General features: G+C 37.5%; 1 protein-coding gene across 3 annotated transcripts in view; it reads right to left on the bottom strand.

The window, feature by feature from the left end:
* LOC129745368 (uncharacterized) overlaps positions 1-16,824 on the bottom strand; it is a 313,381-nt gene that overhangs the window by 185,739 nt on the left and 110,818 nt on the right. The gene's annotated exons all lie outside the window — the stretch shown is intronic.

The following is a 16,824-nucleotide window of genomic DNA, read 5'->3' as shown; positions in this document are numbered from 1 at the left end:
ATGTGGTCTTGAGTTAGCTTAAACCGAATCAATTTGTGAAAAACAAATCATTCCGATTATGTCAATTGAAAAATTATATTATAATAATGTGAATGCATTGGAATTTGCTGGTATTTTTGTTTGGGATTGATATCGCTTGCGCCTCTTTCTTTGCTTTTGCCCTTTGCGTTTGCCGTTTGCCGTTTGCCGTTTGCCGTTTGCCATTTTCCGTTTGCCCTTTGCTCTTTGCCCTTTGCCGTTTGCCCTTTGCCCTTTGCCCTTTGCCCTTTGCCCTTTGCCTTTTGCCCTTTGCCCTTTGCCCTTTGCCCTTTGCCCTTTGCCCTTTGCCCTTAGCCCTTTGCCCTTTGCCCTTTGCCCTTTGCCCTTTGCCCTTTGCCCTTTGCCCTTTGCCCTTTGCCCTTTGCCCTTTGCCCTTTGCCCTTTGCCCTTTGCCCTTTGCCCTTTGCCCTTTGCCCTTTGCCCTTTGCCCTTTGCCCTTTGCCCTTTGCCCTTTGCCCTTTGCCCTTTGCCCTTTGCCCTTTGCCCTTTGCCCTTTGCCCTTTGCCCTTTGCCCTTTGCCCTTTGCCCTTTGCCCTTTGCCCTTTGCCCTTTGCCCTTTGCCCTTTGCCCTTTGGCCCTTTGGCCCTTTGGCCCTTTGGCCCTTTGGCCCTTTGCCCTTTGCCCTTTGCCCTTTGCCCTTTGCCCTTTGCCCTTTGCCCTTTGCCCTTTGCCCTTTGCCCTTTGCCCTTTGCCCTTTGCCCTTTGCCCTTTGCCCTTTGCCCTTTGCCCTTTGCCCTTTGCCCTTTGCCCTTTGCCCTTTGCCCTTTGCCCTTTGCCCTTTGCCCTTTGCCCTTTGCCCTTTGCCCTTTGCCCTTTGCCCTTTGCCCTTTGCCCTTTGCCCTTTGCCCTTTGCCCTTTGCCCTTTGCCCTTTGCCCTTTGCCCTTTGCCCTTTGCCCTTTGCCCTTTGCCCTTTGCCCTTTGCCCTTTGTCCTTTGCCCTATGCCCTATGCCCTTTGCCCATTACGCTTTGTCCTTTGCTCATTGCTTTTTGTCCAGTGCCCATTGCGTTTTGCCTTTTGCCTTTAGGCCTTAGCCTTTAGCCTGATGTTTTTTTTCCTTTTTGCCATTTTTGCCTTTTTGCCTTTTTGCCCTTTTGCACCTTTTGCACCTTTTTGCCTTTTTGCCTTTTTGCCTTTTTGTCTTTCTGCCTTTTTGCCTTTTTGCCTTTTTGCCTTTTTGCCTTTTTGCCTTTTTGCCTTTTTGCCTTTTCGCCTTTTTGCCTTTTTGCCTTTTTGCCTTTTTGCCTTTTTGCCTTTTTGCCTTTTTGCCTTTTTGCCTTTTTGCCTTTTTGCCTTTTTGCCTTTTTGCCTTTTTGCCTTTTTGCCTTTTTGCCTTTTTGCCTTTTTGCCTTTTTGCCTTTTTGCCTTTTTGCCTTTTTGCCTTTTTGCCTTTTTGCATTTTTGCCTTTTTGCCTTTTTGCCTTTTTGCCTTTTTGCCTTTTTGCCTTTTTGCCTTTTTGCCTTTTTGCCTTTTTGCCTTTTTGCCTTTTTGCCTTTTTGCCTTTTTGCCTTTTTGCCTTTTTGCCTTTTTGCCTTTTTGCCTTTTTGCCTTTTTGCCTTTTTGCCTTTTTGCCTTTTTGCCTTTTTGCCTTTTTGCCTTTTTGCCTTTTTGCCTTTTTGCCTTTTTGCCTTTTTGCCTTTTTGCCTTTTTGCCTTTTTGCCTTTTTGCCTTTTTGCCTTTTTGCCTTTTTGCCTTTTTGCCTTTTTGCCTTTTTGCCTTTTTGCCTTTTTGGCTTTTTTGCCTTTTTGCCTTTTTGCCTTTTTGCCTTTTTGCCTTTTTGCCTTTTTGCCTTTTTGCCTTTTTGCCTTTTTTAGCCTTTTTGCAAATATTTTGACTTTTTTCAAATTTTTTGATTTTTTGCCTTTTTACCTTTTTGCCTTTTTGCCTTTTGGCTTTTTGGCCTTTTTGCCTTTCTGCCGTTTTTTGCCTTTTGGTCGTTTTTGCGGTTTTATTGACTTTTTGCCTTTTTAGCTTTTTTGCCTTTTGCCTTTTGCCTTTTGCCTTTTGCCTTTTGCCTTTTGCCTTTTGCCTTTTGCCTTTTGCCTTTTGCCTTTTGCCTTTTGCCTTTTGCCTTTTGCCTTTTGCCTTTTGCCTTTTGCCTTTTGCCTTTTGCCTTTTGCCTTTTGCCTTTTGCCTTTTGCCTTTTGCCTTTTGCCTTTTGCCTTTTGCCTTTTGCCTTTTGCCTTTTGCCTTTTGCCTTTTGCCTTTTGCCTTTTGCCTTTTGCCTTTTGCCTTTTGCCTTTTGCCTTTTGCCTTTTGCCTTTTGCCTTTTGCCTTTTGCCTTTTGCCTTTTGCCTTTTGCCTTTTGCCTTTTGCCTTTTGCCTTTTGCCTTTTGCCTTTTGCCTTTTGCCTTTTGCCTTTTGCCTTTTGCCTTTTGCCTTTTGCCTTTTGCCTTTTGCCTTTTGCCTTTTGCCTTTTGCCTTTTGCCTTTTGCCTTTTGCCTTTTGCCTTTTGCCTTTTGCCTTTTGCCTTTTGCCTTTTGCCTTTTGCCTTTTGCCTTTTGCCTTTGCCTTTTTGCCTTTTTGCCTTTTTGCCTTTTTGCCTTTTTGCCTTTTTGCCTTTTTACCTTTTTGCCTTTTTGCGTTTTTGTCTTTTTGCCTTCTTGCCTTCTAGCCTTTTTGCCTTTTTAACTTTTTGCCTTTTTGCCTTTTTGGCTTTTTGCCTTTTTGCCTTTTTGCCTTTTTGCCTTTTTGCCTTTTTGCCTTTTTGCCATTTTGCCTTTTTGCCTTTTTGCCTTTTTGCCTTTTTGCCTTTTTGCCTTTTTGCCTTTTTGCCTTTTTGCCTTTTTGCCTTTTTGCCATTTTGCCTTTTTGCCTTTTTGCCTTTCTGCCTTTTTGCCTTTTTGCCTTTTTGCCTTTTTGCCTTTTTGCCTTTTTGCCTTTTTGCCTTTTTGCCTTTTTGCCTTTTTGCCTTTTTGCCTTTTTGCCTTTTTGCCTTTTTGCCTTTTTGCCTTTTTGCCTTTTTGCCTTTTTGCCTTTTTGCCTTTTTGCCTTTTTGCCTTTTTGCCTTTTTGCCTTTTTGCCTTTTTGCCTTTTTGCCTTTTTGCCTTTTTGCCTTTTTGCCTTTTTGCCTTTTTGCCTTTTTGCCTTTTTGCCTTTTTGCCTTTTTGCCTTTTTGCCTTTTTGCCTTTTTGCCTTTTTGCCTTTTTGCCTTTTTGCCTTTTTGCCTTTTTGCCTTTTTGCCTTTTTGCCTTTTTGCCTTTTTGCCTTTTTGCCTTTTTGCCTTTTTGCCTTTTTGCCTTTTTGCCTTTTTGCCTTTTTGCCTTTTTGCCTTTTTGCCTTTTTGCCTTTTTGCCTTTTTGCCTTTTTGCCTTTTTGCCTTTTTGCCTTTTTGCCTTTTTGCCTTTTTGCCTTTTTGCCTTTTTGCCTTTTTGCCTTTTTGCCTTTTTGCCTTTTTGCCTTTTTGCCTTTTTGCCTTTTTGCCTTTTTGCCTTTTTGCCTTTTTGCCTTTTTGCCTTTTTGCCTTTTTGCCTTTTTGCCTTTTTGCCTTTTTGCCTTTTTGCCTTTTTGCCTTTTTGCCTTTTTGCCTTTTTGCCTTTTTGCCTTTTTGCCTTTTTGCCTTTTTGCCTTTTTGCCTTTTTGCCTTTTTGCCTTTTTGCCTTTTTGCCTTTTTGCCTTTTTGCCTTTTTGCCTTTTTGCCTTTTTGCCTTTTTGCCTTTTTGCCTTTTTGCCTTTTTGCCTTTTTGCCTTTTTGCCTTTTTGCCTTTTTGCCTTTTTGCCTTTTTGCCTTTTTGCCTTTTTGCCTTTTTGCCTTTTTGCCTTTTTGCCTTTTTGCCTTTTTGCCTTTTTGCCTTTTTGCCTTTTTGCCTTTTTGCCTTTTTGCCTGTTTGCCTTTTGCCTTTTTGCCTTTTTGCCTTTTTGCCTTTTTGCCTGTTTGCCTTTTTGCCTTTTTGCCTTTTTGCCTTTTTGCCTTTTTGCCTTTTTGCCTTTTTGCCTTTTTGCCTTTTTGCCTTTTTGCCTTTTTGCCTTTTTGCCTTTTTGCCTTTTTGCCTTTTTGCCTTTTTGCCTTTTTGCCTTTTTGCCTTTTTGCCTTTTTGCCTTTTTGCCTTTTTGCCTTTTTGCCTTTTTGCCTTTTTGCCGTTTTGCTTTTTGCCTTTTGTCTTTTGCCTTTTGCCTTTGCCGATGGAATTATCCAATCAACAAATAAAATTACAATCTGGTGACAGTTCCATTACCGAAAATACTTTTGAACGGATCAATAAGTGCCAGACGAAAACTTTGCACTTCCTCACTTGACACCCTGAAGTGAGTCAGTTAGTCCGGATACCATCTGCAGACATCGGGATTGGAGCAAACCTGCTCCCGAATGTCTCGTTAACTTGCTCCACTGAACTTTCCGCGACTTGAAGTAAATTGAACGCTTAAAAAAATAAACGCGGCCAGAACTCTAACCTAAGAACATCCCAGCAACAGCAGAAGTTAGTCGATTTTGGTTACCATTTTCCAGTTTTATGCCACAGTGTAGAGAAAACCTCATCTTCGACACTTTCCCGAAAAGTCGCGGTCTAGTGGGGACAGAAACAAAAAAAAAAAGAGTGCACGTCTCGAAAACCGGGCGTGTGTGTATTTTTAAAAACAACTGTCTGGGCTGGAATGAAAACATTCGATGGGCGAGAAAAAATTAGACTGACAGAAATGGTCCCGGGGAACCGAAATAACATTGGATTAAAATTGTCTGTCTCCTAAAAATCGCAGGGATTTGCCGGATTTCTCCCCGAGACAGCCGTGGATATACTTAGGTATCTGTATAGCCTCAGGGTGATGAAACATAACAAAGTTAGTGTTCTCATCTGCTGACTGCTGCTCATGCTAGCTAATGCCATTGGCTTATGCTCTCTGTTCTATGCTGCTTAGGCCATGCTGCGAAAACTTTGAAGTGAAAAGTGATGCGCGCTGAATCTGGCGGCAGGTCATTTGATGTTTTGATTCCGGCCAGTCATAACTGCCCCGACTATTACTAATCGGCGATGGGAATGGGGTTTTGTTTGAAAATTGTATTCCCGTCGTTCGCTTCGGTTTGGGAAATTTTGGTTAAGCCAAACTTGATTAGGTATTCGGACAAAAATCCACGCTTGTTGGAGAAAATGCAATGATGTACATTGCAATCTAGATTCCAGTTTTTACAGTTGTTCAACTATTACTACACAATTCTTGTTTAAATTTATTTTAACACATTAACTTCAAGAAGTTTCGAAAAAGTTACTAAATAATCATTATATTATTATATTATTATATTATTCTTCTATTTATGTAAATATGTATGCCATCAGAGGAAAAGAATATTTATAGTCTTTCAGTATTACAACCTTTTTCATTTATTTAAAAAAAAATTATTACGTATGTAGCTCAAAATTCTGAAACATATAAAAGAAAAATGGTCAACTATACTAAAGTTATTTGATGGAATCAGCCTAGGGATTTGTAAATTTGCTGTTTGAATTTCGAACACTTTATTCGACCACCGATCTTCAAATTTTAGGTAAGAATAAATAGATTTTTCCGTTCTTCTGGTGTAAAGAAAAAGTTTTAAAAAAAATACAAAAATCTACATCCATTTCCTTTTTGTCAAAAATCTTTCTTCAAAAGAGTGATTTTAAGGTTTTTACAGTCAATTTTGTTAAAGCTAACAAGTGTCTTCGAAGCCATTTTTCATCAAAAGGCATTTTTTAGTCATTTTAGACAGTCAATTCGAATCATATTTTAGCAAACGAGTGTTTTTAATTGTGGGTTATTTGAAAATTATGAGACAAGCTCTTCTAAAGCTAACCTCGAAATTCGGAGTTTATCTAGTCAAATCCCCTTCCAAGGAAGCTTTACTTCATCAAGAGGAATGAACCGGAAGAAAAGTTGATCTTCACACCAAACTCGACACATAAGCTTGCGTATGCGATGGGAAGACCATAACGAGAGTCTCATAAAATCCTCATCCAAACCCATCGACACCGAACAGTGAGAATACGACAGGTGTGTTTTATGGATTGATTCTGGTTCTGGGCTCTCGAAGTCTCTTCCTTCTGCTTGAGAAGGGAAAAAAATAAGAATGAAATAAACCATCAGAAGTAAATTGCGACTTGACTTATGTTTGACGGGAGCTTCCTTATTCGGTGTCAAAACCAATCTTTCGTCGTTATTTAGCAGCCCTTTTTTAAGGTTTTTCTTATCCTCCTTTGATTCTTTTGATTCAATTTAATGTGATCTGGCACGGGTGTTTGTTTGTATTTTATTCTCCACTTTGGTCCTCGTTTGATGATTTCTCTTCCCTCAAATTCCACTTTAATATTTCGAAAGGCAGTTTCAGCGCAGCGGGTTTTATGATCTTCCTTTGTTGTTCTCACTCCTGAATCGAACTCAAACGTGGCGTTTGGAAGTGACAATAATGGTTAAGACGATTTCACACCCCAGAAAACATAACGACGCAAACAATGGCTGGCCACAGAAAATCGAGAGACATGGAGCAGTTTTCCGAGTGGCTTATGTAAACACCCGGGGAAATATGCGGTTTTATCGATTTTGGTGTTCAGGTGTCAGCGCTCTGTGCAAACTCAAGCCCGGCAGCTTCTAAATGCGGGTTTAATCGGTTGTGAATTTAGCCGCCCAAAGATAACAGACATTTACCCTCGGTTTTTGTGTGTTTGATAAAATCCACCGCCCACAATTGAGGACGATTTCATTACACGTCCCTGGTGCCTTACGACGCGAATGAATGAAGAGAAAGTTTCTAACCACAATTTTCCAAAAGCGATCTTTCCGAAAATCATTAAAGGTATGCGTTGAAATTTTCCAAACAACTACCTATTACCGAAGGGAGGAAAATCTTCCGTACCAGGAAGCTTCATCGGTTTCGACTAGTGGTAACTAATTAGTTTTTCATCGCTTCTTCTTCTGAAACGAGGGCCTTCAAAGTACCAGAGCAAAGTAAGCAAGCAACAACTGATGGTAGACACCTAACCGATTCGGCTGCTGAAAACCTTTGGAGCCCTTACACTCTATCAAGTTTTGATGAAAATTTAATGAAATTATTTGTACTCCATTGAGAGATCGGAGCCTTAGTGCAGACACGTCCTCGTTCCTGTTTTTAAGAGTTTCGCACAGAAGCCGACACAAAGTTTGGAAATAATAAAAAGGAAACTTTTTATGTTTCCTTACCCTTACCGTCTTCAGGCGGGGGCAGCAGCAGATTCTCAATCAAGCCACTCACTCGATCTCAGAAGAACGTGTTCATTAGCCCGGTTTGAGAGGGCGTACTTCTTTACACGAAATTAATTGGAACACGTTTCTGATTTTGTTGGACCCGGCCCGGTGGCATACGTAGTTATTATTTAGGGGAATTGCTGACTGGTGCGGTAAGCCAAATAATAAGGCCGATGAATGATGCTTATGATGGGAACTTTTTTTGCTCTTATGAGGCGCATCCTCAAGGGGGTTTTCAGCTTCCTTGTCGCGAAATTCTTGCAAGGAAGGTGTTGTAGAACGTGTGTCTTCGAATGAAGTCTATTTCTAAATTAAAGCAAAATTTAATTAATTTGGAATAAAAAGTTGTTGTTTTGATCAATTTATATGTTTATTTCAATGTAGCAGTTCAATTGCCGGATCCTGTATAATCAGCGAGAGAGCGAAGATACTGGAGGTCTGAGCGGGTGATTGTTTATCGTCAGGGAATATTTTACTTACTTAAAAAACCGGATTTGTAGAGAGAAAAAGATTTATTTCACGTTTTTAAGCTCACTGTTAAACGATGAACACTTGAAGACTCCAAGTTGGCAGCCCCATCGCTGCAGTAGACAAACTACCTACTGCAAGACAAGAAATAATCGAATTGGAACTTTAGCAACGTCTTTCAGCATGAAAACACGGACTAAAATTGGAACTTGAAATTCTTTAACCCTTACCCCGCCAGGTAAGCTGGCTCAACTTGCTAGAGAAGCTAGCCGCCTCAAGCTAGAGATATTGGGACTGAGAGCGAAGTCCGTTGGCCTAACACTGGAGAACACAAGACACAGTCCGGGCAAGTACTGCTTTACTCTGGCATACGAGTAGAACACGCTAATATGGAGCAAGCTGTTGTGTTCCTGTTAAACCTTACAATGGTCCAGTGTTATGCGCCAACTGACGTTACCGGTTTACAGGAGAAAGAGCAGTTTTACAGCCAATTGAACAGCGTGGTTGAGAAAATTCCAAAGGGTGACATTCAAATCCACTTAGGCGACTTCAACGCGAAGATTGGCTCCGATAATCAGGACTTTGAGCGCATCATAAGGCGCCATGATCTAAGACAGATGAGCGAAAACGGAGAGCTGTTTGTAGAATTTTGTGGCAACAACAACATGGTGATCGGTAGATCGCTCTTCCTCCATCGGCCAGCACATAAGGTCACTTGGGGATCCCGAAATGGCCGAACAGAAAATCAAATTGACCACATCTGCATCAGCTGAAAATGGAGTAGGAGCCTTCTTGATGTCCGCAACAAACGAAGCGCAGACATTGGATTTGACCATCAACACGTCCTTGGTGAGATACAACGAAGTTGAGAAAGTTGAGCTTGTCCAACGGCGAAAAGAGAAACTTGGGTGTCGATACGACATCTGCCGATTGGAGAATCAAGAGGTGAAAAGGGAATACGTTGAATAGCTTAAATCGCGAGCCTCGGAACTGCCGACACACGGAACAGTCGAAGAACAGTGGTGTAGAATCAAGAATGCCTTTATCACGACGAGCCATGGTACTCTCGGTAAAGTCTGCGTAAGTAGAAGTGAATGGATGTCGGATGAAACCTGGAGGATGGTCGATGATCGGAGAAAGGCGAAATTTGGAATTGATCAGGTATATACCAGGTCAGCCAAAGCAGCCGCCCGCTTACGATATGCGGAGTTGGAAAAGGCAGTTAAACGAGCTTGTAGACGAGACAAGAGAGCCTGGAGAAAGAGCCTCCGCCATTGAAAAAATCCGATTATTTATATAACATTTCTCGCCACCTTAGTGGTGCAAGGATTAATGCAAGAAGGCCACTGAAAAACTGAGCAGATCAGCTGTTGACAGATCGACTGAGTTGGACTGAGCATTTTGAACAATTCTGCGAAACTTGGTGCACATATGCGGTGACGACGCGAAAACTGGAAGTTTGTGTAAATCGCTACCTGCGGATCATCATCCGTGCTCGGTGGCCTGGGAACTGTATCTCAAACGTGGAACTACATCGCCGGTATTATCAAAAGGCGCTAGAAATCGAAATTCGGGAACGTAATTGGAGATGGATTGGGCACACGCTGCGAAAAGATAAAAACAAGATTTGCAGAGAGGCGCTTGACTGGAATCCAGATGGCCATCGAAGATGAGGCAGGCCCTAAAGCTCGTGTTGCGTAGTCTAGAAATCCGCACAGTTGACGGCAGCAAGTGAAGACGCTGGCTCCGAATCGCCAGCAGTAGAGATCTTTTATCTCAGCCCTCAGCGTCGGTCAATCGGCGCTGGACCCTTAGGTAGGTAGGTAGGTAGGTTCCCTTTAAAGTGCAATAATTTTTTAATTTAATTTATTTTATTAGAGAAGCTTGCTTGGTAGATTCGCCTCTATAGAGTGCAATAAAAGATCTGCATTTTGAGTATATAACATTTTTTTTTCGCTACATAGCTCCGGGATACAGCAGTTTAAATGCGTCCAGATTTAAGATGAACTATGCTTTACTGATCCATTTGAGAAATTTAAGCCAAATTGGACCACGGAAAGGTGTCGCACAATGAGTCTGAAATTTGTAAACAAATATTTTTCTTCTAAAAATATATTGATTTCAAGTTGTTTTTCTGTTCCTGATGCAAACGAATCAGTTGTTTTCTTGAAAATGACTGATTATCCAGCTACACTCATCAAACTCGTCGATGGGCATTTATCATAACTCACACGAAAAGTCCCTTTCCATGTTTGGAAGAACCACGTGTCAAACAGACGTGCCCTATTACTTTGTTGCTTTTTTTCATCGTCCCCAGTCTCGGCGGCATCTTCCACTAAGTTGAGAGCATCAGCTAGCAGCGAAAACAAACTACCATGCCATCCGATCATGCTCTAGTTAAAAAGGAGAAAAATAACATTCCGAAAAAAGCATTTCAAATTTATCACATTCCGTCACCGTAATGATCGCTGTCATGATTTTCTCCATCATTTGCCACTCCCCCTTTCGCTTATCCGGTTCTCGGAGCCACAGTTAGCGGATGTTGTCAAGCTCGGTGACGGAACATCAGCAATCTTTTTTTTTTCGAGTGTCTCCAATGTGCTCACTCGCGACCAGAAAAAGGGAAGCTCCTCGCCGGCCTGCCTCCATTTTCGAGTTGATCGTCGTCGTCGTCTTCCTATACTATTCTTGGAGGAGCCTGCAAACATCCCCTCGAGTACACGGTTAAATGGATTATTTATGTTGCTGTAATCGAACGCCACAACAAAAACAACACCCAGCAGAAGAGGAAATCTAATCCAAAAGTGAGCCCGTCAGTCCCTCCCCGATTTGCCGGCTGGCTGGCTCAGCTCCCTCCAGCTAGCTAGACCGATTGGTTTGAACAGCATCCTTAGGGTTTTTCCTCCGAGGCAAGGGCCCATACACCCACATACACATCCAGTCAGGTTTTGAGGTTAGGATGGGAGTTGGTTGGGACAACTGGGAGGGAGCCAGGGGGACAGCCAAGGAACGACGGAATGTTCTTGCCAGCGAGATGTTAGATGGAAATGCGAGTAGGTAGGTACCCACTTCTTGCAGGAAATCGCTTAGTTTTTAGAGCGTATCAAGCCAGCCAGCCAGCCAGCCAGCCAGCCAGCCAGCCAAGAGCACTCTTATCTGGGTGATGACAAATGGCCTCAAAGTTCAAGTGTTTTCTTCTTGAAGATGTTTTCTGTCTTGTTTGCAGGAGGATTGATTCCAAGGGGCACTCCTTCTTCAGCTGTTTACATAATATTGTTCGCTGCTTTTTGAAGATTTATCTGTGTAATTTACAAACAATATTGCACAGAAAACAAAATAAAGCGCTCGAATTGGATCTATTTGTTCTGTGGGGACAGGTGATGGTTTATTTCGATGAACTGGGATCTAAGTACTGGAATACATACATTTATATACAGACATACTGTTAAAAAATTCTACAAATTCTTTTTATGACGTTTTTGATATTAATGATGAACCAGATGTCCTTAATTTCCGATTTAAGATTCAGTATTCCGATAAAGTTTTCAAATTCCTGAACATTTGCTTCATATTTTCAGGAATCCTCTCCACTTAAAAAAATCCCTGAAAAAAACAAAACAAACGTCTTCCAATTCACCCTTTATTTAAATCATCTGAAGTCTTGATGCACTAGAAGAATAAATTCCGTTAGACATTTATTCATTTTCTTCAACCAGAACTCAACAGAATTCTATATCAATCTTCATATTTTAAAACACTAAGAAGTCTCACTTAAAATTTTACATTTTCAAATTTATTATTTCATACAAGTTATAATCAAAACTCTCAATTTGTTTCGATTGGTTTCAACAAGCTATTATGAAATAAAATAAAATGATTTCAACAAGCAGAAGTTTTACGGGCTAGCTTCACTTTGAAAATTTTCCATTGGCAAAACTTTCTGTCCACAGTCATGTTTCAATTAGGAAGGTCTCAATCCATTTAATATATTCAACAAGTCGAAGTCTTAATCTGGTCTTCACGATTTCAACTAGCAGAAGTTTCGTTTATGTTAAAAGATTCTGATAAGTAGAACTCTCAGTCTATTTTCTTGTTTCGTAAAGCATTAGTCTCAATTCCATTGATCTAACTAAATCCCATGGAATTTTCAACCGCCAGAAGTCTCAATCCGTTTTCATGGTTTTCAACAAGTACAAATCTTGCTAGATTTAATTCGTTTAAGCAGAACTCTTAGTCCCTTATAATGTGTCTGTAAGCAAGAATCATTATCTTTTTTATTTGATTTTCAAAAAGAGGCAGTTCAATCAGCTTGCGTTCAAGTCAATAAGAAGTAATTCCACTGTGGGATTAAAATTACTTTGATATATGCAAAACTTTCAGTCCAAAATCATGGTTCAAAGAGCATAAGGCTCAATTGATCTATTAAATATTTTCAACAAATTCAACTTAACCTGTTTTCATTGATTATAGTAGCCAAAATATTCACTCTTCATTTTTGAAGTTTCTTGTTAGCAGAATTAAAAGTTTCAATAAGTAGATGTCTATATTCTCAAAATTCGAATTTAGCTAAGAATAATAACGACACCTTAAATGCGGACATTGGTTTCTAAAACCATTTTCCAACTCATGAATATCACACAAACTCAAAAGATAATAAATTTTACTGATACGAATCAATATAAATTGTAAACAGAGCTTCAAATCAATGTTATTTCCGATAAGCAATCAATAAATTATTCAAAATGATAATCCTTATTCTGAACTAGGAAGTTTAAATCAATATTTTCGGAACAAAAAAAAACCAAAGCGAATTGAAATTTTTAATTAAACCTGGACTTGAAGCTTCGGACATAAGAAAAGTTAACAGAAAAGAAAAACATCAAATTCATCACAAGATTTAAAAATAAATGAAATTAAAATTCTGAAATTCATATCAGATCAGGTCAGAAATGAACTTGATATTTTTTTGCAAAATGATAATAATTGGTAATATGAACCATATTTATTCACATTTCTTACTTCATTTTCAGTTGAATGGTTGAAAGAAAATATTAATATTTTAAATTTGATTAAAAGTTTAATTACGATTTGACATGTGAATTTTTGATTAGAAAAAAATATCATTTATATCGAAGGACCGTTTATTGAATTTAATTTGATAAAAAAGAAAATATTCAGTATTATTTCAAGAGTGCCAATGATCAAAGTCAGAGATAATTTGCTTTTTCATATTCAATTTCTGCCAATTATCAAAATAAAAAAATAATGTTTAAAATGGAATAATTTTTTGAAATTATCAAATGCGATACTGATTAAAATAAAAATAAGGAAAAAGGAAAACATATGGAATGTTTTGTTGCTAATATTCACAGCACGAAGCAAATACTATTTTTGTTAACAAAATGCCTTTCAATTAAGCTATAAAGATGCTATATCATGATCGATTGAAAAAAAAGATAAAAAAATTCAAGCACAATTAAAGTTTAAAATTTCAAGCGTTGAAGGTTTTGTCGTCGTCAAATATTGGGTCCTGCAAAGGACAAAAGCAAAAGAATACGTTTTTAAGTTTCATATAAAAAATTTAGATTTATAGGCTTCCAAGAAGATTATGTTTTCAGAACACAAAAATTCAGAGTAAAAAAAAACGACAAATTTTATTTATTTAACTTTAAAATTCAGCAAATTTGTATGAAATTTTTTAAATCATACGGTAAGATTTGTTAAGTTTTTTGAAAATTAAAATAAAATGTGAAATTATTTTATCGGCTATATCGGTGAAATTTATATTCTTCGAGAAAGAATATTTAAGAGGAACAAATCGATGAAATGTGATGAAAAGTTTTCAAATTAAAATTACCCTTCCGCTCAATTTCAACATCTTTCATCTTATTCTAATCTTCTATCCGTCTTTAATCTTTCAATTCTTAAATATTCTTTCTTGAAGAATATAAATTTCACCGATATAGCCGATAAAATAATTTCACAAAATAAAATTTACGGTGATTAACTCTTCATTAAAATAAAATTTTTATTTGATCTATCGGCCTTATCAGTATTTTTTATGTTCATTTAGTAAAAAAACATTTGAATATTAAGAAAATGAAAATTTTTTCCATGAGGGACAAATTATTGATATGTGATAAAAATGGTTAGAAAAAATCCATTTTCTCATTTTCAATATAAATCCTAAAGTTGCTTAAATGCCCGGTTTCAACACAAAATTTGATAACAGTCCGGCCCGGCCCGGTTGCCCGGATTTCGTTGAAAAATGCCCGGATTTTGCCCGAATTTTTTCACTATATTTGGCAAATCACCCAAAAAAAACAAACGCCTCCGAAGCGAAATTTTGTGAGCAACTTTTATAAAAATAATCATTCCAGGATTTCTGGAAGCCTAAAATACGATTCAAAATCTTCCGATGAGTTTTGATGAGTTTTATTTTAAAATAACTCACACTGAGAAGGTCGATAAATACTTGAAATGTTCTTGCATAAAAAAACATAACTTTTACTGAGAAGGTCGATAAATAAAATCGACAAACATAATTAACGATGATAAAACTCTTTATAAATTTAAATATAATATGAAGAGAATAACCTAATTTAAAAGTTTAATGAATGATCTAAGAAAGTTAAACCTTTTTATGTTTCAAAGTTTGGAAAGACAATAAGTGTTTTGGACATTACAGAAGTAAGCATCAAAAAGCATTAATATCATTTGATAAATTTGTTGAATTCTATAAAACGATTAAATTTTTGCTTTTAATAATATGTTGAATTGAATTTAGTTAGTACTTCATGAAAAAAGTTGATGTTTACCTCATTTCTTGCTATTTTTCAATGTTTTGTCAGAGAAGCGCAAAATTTTCTAAAATCATTCTGAAATATTTTCATAAGTTTCCTGTCTTTAAAAAACTTTGCACCTCAGAAAAAATTGAATTTTGGTGCGTTGTATAATTTATCGAAACTCTTTTGAACGTGGAACTGAGCATTTGAAAGGAGAAAAAAAAACAAATTAAAATGTAGGCTGAAATTGGTTTCTTGAAGGATATCATACATGTCTATCAGCATTTAATGTGTAATGATATAAAAGTTTTTTTTGATTTATGATTAGTTATAAAGTAATGGATTAGTTTTTTTGATAAACTCATTTAAAAAAACAATTTTAACACTAAATGTATAGGATGTGGTCCAATAGCTGTATTTGAGCTTAAAATGATGATTAAACAAATTAATTTTTGTAACTACAAAGCTATTTTGTTATTTCAAACGCAAGTATTTTATCATTTTTACAATTTTTCTAAGTGGTTTTTGAATAACACAAATAACAGCAACAAAATTTTTTTGCTATAATTCTCTTGTTTCTGAACCGATTTCTACAAAATTCAAAGTTTTGAAAAGCTTATAATGTGTTTCAAATGTGATTTTCAGACAACTTTAAACTTCAATCATATGTTTTAAAGTTATTTAAAGTCTAAAGTTTTTAAAAAACGTGTTTCAGAAAAAAAGATGTTAAATAAATGCTCGAAAATAATTTTACTAAGTGCCCCTTATAGTGTCACAGTAGAAATTTGATAATGTGAATTGGAAAGTTGATATAATTTGACACAGAAATACGAAATACAAAATATGGGACGACTTTTCAAAAGTTGCTGGTTATAAAACTTTTCATCAATCTGCATTTTCTGAGGCAATTCATATCCCTAAATTCAACTTCACTCTGGATTTTAAGCCACTTTTCTGACATGTTTGATGATTCTTATTTTTAAACACCATTTGGTATCAAGTAATTTTACGTTTCCGCGGTATATTCATTTCTTGAACAGAACATTTTGCTTGGAAAAAATTCCAAAGGGGAGTGGGGGTGGAGGTTAATTTTAATTGAATTTTTGGGTTTAAGTGGGGTTATTTGAAATGAATTTTTAGCAAGGTGATGGCGAAAATTTGATTATTTTTAGGTACAAAGATGTACCAAGACGAATTCATAACATAAGAATTGAATTTTTCGCATTATTTTCAACAATCGAAATTCTCAATCTTTTTTCATTTATCAACAAGCCTCATTACAGTTTCAGCTTTTCTCATAGACTGAATCCCGATTTATCGGTCACGTTTTCTATAAGCAGAAGTTTAACTTCAAAACTATTGGAGGTCTCAATCTGCTTTCATTGATTTTGTAGAAATCTCACTCCGAAATATTTCATTGAAGATTTCATTGCCATTTTGCTGTTTTATAAAGCAGAAATTAAAATGTGGTTTGAATTTCTTTTTTCAAAACACAGAAGTTTTGACGTGTCTTAACATTTTCTCCTCAGCAGAACACTCATTTGACTTTCATGTTTTAAATTTAAACTTTTAATGAGACGAGCGCATTCGTCTATTCAGCTTAATATAAACAATCGTAAGTTTCTATCTGATTTCTATACTCATACATGAAGTTGTCTCATCATGCTGCCTTATTTTTTCATGAGCATAAATGCACTGTCATGTTTAGTTTTATAAAGAACTCTAAATTTATTTGAATTTTTTTCTAAAGCAGAAGCCAGAAGTGTGCCTGAAAGTCATAACTCTTAGTCCGTTGTAATTGTTCAATAACCAGATGTCTCAATCAATTTTAATACCTACTTGATAACTTACAAATCTAGTTCCATTGCTTTCAAAATACAGAAATCTCATTCAAATTTTTTCTAGCGACTAAATTTTTCGTAAGAATTTTTAAAATAAAAACTCTCGCTAAAAACCCCAATGAACGATTTGTCCAAGTGCTAAACAGCGGTACGCAAATGTGTAGCTCTAGAACTCTTGTGTGTCGTGACTTAGGGTGGCATAAATCCGATTCCAGTGGAAATAAAACTGCCTATCATCGGAAAACAGCCGTATCCAGAAGCAGTCGTCATCTATTTATTTATGGCAAGGTATCGATTACAGATCACCCCAGTAAATCTGTTGTGCCAAGTTCAGAAGGAATAAGAAGTCCTGGTGGCGGGTACTCAAATCCAATACCGAATCTAGGGAAAGGGATCTGAAGAGTTCACCTACCCAACTAGCTACTTGAGACAGCAGCAGGAGAACTCTTCGAGGGTTGGCATCTTCCATGGCCAGCACGAGAAGTGTCGAAAGGGGAAA

The sequence above is a fragment of the Uranotaenia lowii genome, chromosome 2, assembly GCF_029784155.1.
Source record: "Uranotaenia lowii strain MFRU-FL chromosome 2, ASM2978415v1, whole genome shotgun sequence".
Lineage (NCBI taxonomy): Eukaryota > Metazoa > Arthropoda > Insecta > Diptera > Culicidae > Uranotaenia > Uranotaenia lowii.
The sequence above is the reverse complement of the archived record's forward strand: the minus strand, read 5'-3'. Positions and strand labels throughout refer to the sequence as shown.